The sequence below is a fragment of the Osmia lignaria genome, chromosome 8 (assembly GCF_051020975.1).
Source record: "Osmia lignaria lignaria isolate PbOS001 chromosome 8, iyOsmLign1, whole genome shotgun sequence".
Lineage (NCBI taxonomy): Eukaryota > Metazoa > Arthropoda > Insecta > Hymenoptera > Megachilidae > Osmia > Osmia lignaria.
In genome coordinates, this window is record NC_135039.1 from 11,453,753 (window position 1) to 11,458,218 (window position 4,466).

Sequence of the window (4,466 nt, forward strand, 5' to 3'; positions counted from 1 at the left end):
AAATCACGAACTTCAGGGTACTAAGTGAAGATTGCCGAACTTATGTAAGCAACGAAGTCCGCTTTCGTCTTGCCAAGTAGGGAGTTTAGTTTCTGGTCAAAGCTGTTGTTTGAAAGCCGAGACTTGCGTTTAAATTCGCTAGATTTTCGTGGTTTCGGGTTACGTCTTCGTAAGCAACCCTTTGTACCTTGGTAAGCGATGCTTTCCTCTAGCCAACGATGTTTCCGCGTCACCTCAAACCTCTCGGAGAGAAGTTGGTAGAAATAGGTAACTCCCCCGAGCTTGTAGTTAGTTCGATTACACCACGATCGTGCAGTCAGAATGATAGTTCTTGTTTAATACAACCCACGACATAAACATAAAGTTTTCAACGTAAACTTACGTATTTCGAAACGGGATCGCAATATTTTTCACGAAGAAACAGATATTCCCGGACGTCGTTGGAAACCGAACAGAGGTTTTGACGTCAACGTGAAAAAAGCGGGTCAAGCTCCTTGGCTACGTAATTATTCCCGACGAGGAAAATATACTAAATGGTTCATTTAACAAATAACATCGTGCATTAAAAGCACGCTTCACATTTTCATGTTAAAAGCTGACTTAAAGCTGCAGCACTAGACAATCTTCCTTCCATTCACCCTTGGCTTACCAGTCGACGTGTGTGGGAAGACATTTGCCGCTGATTCTAAAGGTGCAAATGTAATGTGCAGATGATTGTCGAAGGTAGAATCTTGATTAGAGAGACTACAGTGAAGTGAAAATGGTAGAAACCATGGAGGCGCTTTAGTAAACAGCAGTAGAGCGAGACAGGAGGCTGGTAGATGCCTCTATCGATAGGCCACCTGTAGGCCTTACACCTAACGCCCTCTATGCACTCCTATCTCATGTGCCCCCATCCTATTTTAACTATAACTAATTTTCCATAAAAGAGGAACGCTTCAACTACCTCCCAATGCAAAGCAAGAGGCTGCTACATGCCCCTGCCGATGGACCACCTGTAGGCCCTGATCTAAACGCCCTCTATGCACTCCTATCTCATGTGCCCCCATCCTATTTACCTTATAACTAATTTTCCATAAGAAAGGAACACTTCAACTACCTCCCAATGCAAAGCAAGAGGCTGCTACATGCCCCTGCCGATGGACCACCTGTAGGCCCTGATCTAAACGCCCTCTATGCACTCCTATCTCATGTGCCCCCATCCTATTTACCTTATAACTAATTTTCCATAAGAAAGGAACACTTCAACTACCTCCCAATGCAAAGCAAGAGGCTGCTACATGCCCCTGCCGATGGACCACCTGTAGGCCCTGATCTAAACGCCCTCTATGCACTCCTATCTCATGTGCCCCCATCCTATTTACCTTATAACTAATTTTCCATAAGAAAGGAACACTTCAATCACCGCCCAATGCAAAGCAGGAGGCTGCTACATGCCCCTGCCGATGGACCACCTGTAGGCCCTGATCTAAACGCCCTCTATGCACTCCTATCTCATATGCCCCCATCCTATTTACCTTATAACTAATTTTCCATAAGAAAGGAACACTTCAACTACCTCCCAATGCAAAGCAGGAGGCTGCTACATGCCCCTGCCGATGGGCCACCTGTAGGCCCTGATCCAAACGCCCTCTATATACTTTTTATCCTCCTATCTTCTAATATTACACAGCTACTGCGCTTGGAAACATCTCCTATCACCTAACTTTTTAACAAACATACAGAACATTTGCATAATCCTAATTCAAACAGCTTGGCACAGGTCGCTGTGTACTCGGAAACTCTTTGGGGTTACACAACGGCTAGCAGGGTGAAACGGGAGGCATTTGGTTGGAAAGATAGGAAGAATAGTCGCGGGTGTTGCGCCCGTGCAGATATTGATCGGTCAGGTCACGCAACAGGCTGCTTGTCAGGATACTCGTCAGGTTTCTCCCAGCTGGAAACTTGTGCCAAGGATTCTCCAGCGATAACTCACTCCTGGAGGAACCGCGGCGGCGCCGACTACATAACCATCGACATTGTTCCTATTAATAATTCGCCAGACTATAGGTAAGGTATAGTCTCATCAAGTGGACAGTAGAAGGGGCGTGGGGACTGGGGGTAGCTACGAGAACTTGGACAATCAGAGCATCCTTTGAAGCAACCTGAATTCACAGGGAAACGAGTGGCTCTCTCTGATCGAATTACCCGCCTGCTGGATTCAAATCTGAAATTCTGCTCGACTGTTCGGGAACAGTTAGCTTGTTCGAAAGATAGAAACTCGGTTGTTCGACTTGATTCTCCTCGCGCGTTCGTTACTCCTAGGACTTGTACTGCTGATTGATTTAACAAATAAAGAATTCGACTGGAAATTAGTGGAGGAGAAATGGGAGGATTTGTGTATGAATAAAAAAATCGACGATACACGAAAACGTGGTGGGAAATTGCAAACGCAGAGGCGAACAACCTACTACTGTCCCATGAATACAGGTTTGATTGGACATCCCATGTCCAATAACGTTGTTGACGTTTGCGTCCTGTTGTTAGGGTTGCCTTCGTGTGCCGTCGAATGATGTTCATTCGATGATATCAGCAGCCACGACCTCGAATAGGAATGGATTACCAGGGGGATGTTCATCCTCCAGGTGAAAGCAAATCAGTTTGTCCGATCAACGGCTTGCGGTGCACGAAATTAGATGCAGACGTTCGATTAAATTAGTGCTACCCTTTGAAAGGTTCTCATCCCGCGGAGGGCAAATTATTGGCCACTGTATGACAATCACTTTAAAACCGAAATAATATCTCAAAAATAATTTGGTCATTTAAGTTAAGGTTAGGTGCAACTTAAATATAGGTTAGGTTCGAAAATTGAAATGGAACTTTGAGTCAAGTTTTCTTGTTTTAAATATTATAAGTTATTCTACAAGTTTGAAGATACCATTTGAAAAATTTCTGATGCACATTGTATAAGGACCTAGGGCAATATACGATATTCAAACAGGATTTCTGGAGGATACACGAAAAGATACCAAGATGATCTTCGTATCGATACAGACCCTTTGAGGAGCATCGATTATCCAGGAGGAGGCATGCAATATCCCAGAAGGTGTTTGTCGACTTTAAAGTTTGTGTTTCATGCATCAGCGAGTCGTGAAGAGGCAGGAAAAGGGTTGCAAAGAGTTCGATTCTTCTTTCATCCTTCGCCATACCAGTTTTCGTGCACCCTCGAACACGCTAGGCGGATAACAAATTTCTGCTTTTTTATTTGTAAATATCTCGTTAAATATATTTACGACCGGAGAAATTTTAGATTCCGAGGAGCAACTGGGGAGCAATTAATTGTTAAGAAATATTAATATTCCGCGCCAACTTTACTTCGCTGCGTTTCATGGACTAAAAAATTAGCATCCACCTAGCGGCGAAAAGGTGGTACTAATGGAATTAAATTTTTCTCATTTTTCTCCTACTATCTGACTTTTTCCCACTTATTTGTGCTTCCTAACTCTTTTAAATTTGTTATATGTTTCATTCGAAAGCCCTCTATTACATTGAAAACAATAAATTTGAAAAAAGAATATTTTATTGACGTCGGTATCCTGAACTCTCAACAATGGTGCCTGCAGTGCCATCTAACAGCAAAGTCGTGAAACCTCTTTACACGATTTTGCTCTGTTGGTAATCTATATTAAAGCGCGTAATTTGAAAATTAAAAAGACACGTATATAATCATTAGATCCCAAGAAAAATGTTAGGACCGATAAACTTATCAGGACTCAATCAATTTTATTTCTTCCATTCTTACATTTCAACTAAGAATATTTTTTTGTTTTATTTAATTGTTTAAAACACACTTTGATAAGGCACGACACGCTTCACCAGCGTTTAATCAGGTTTACATTTGAAAAAGATTCATTTTTTATTCACGAGGACGGAGAAACGAATTCAAAAAGGAATTTAACAGTCGAAGGATTCATCTCCCTATTGTTGCGCTTTTGGTTTTGATTTCCATTGAGCAAGTGGTCGTTCTTTTCTTGAACGATTGTTAAAACGGTACCACATCATTATCAAGTCACGTAACTTCAATTACCACTGCTCACAAAATCTATTATGGATATTATACAATGGCAGAAATTATAATTAAAAAAAGGAATGGAACCAACGTGTTCAAATCAAATTTTGAAATATTTTAAACGTCCACGTGACTTGATAACAGTATATTCCCGCCCATTACATGCTACTCTTATTAAATGCTCGCACGATAAGAAATCCTAAGAATAATTGAAAGGGAACGAGTTTGATGCTATAATAGAACTAGCTGACAAAAGATTCCGAGTAAAAACTGTAATAAATTCGCTCATTATTACAAGCACATCGGTGTACATTTTTAAAAAACAAAGCACAAGACATTTTTCAAAATTGTACAACGATACGATTCTACGCTCCTATGAGACTCAGAAGGAACTTAACGTCGTACACGTTGAGCGCTA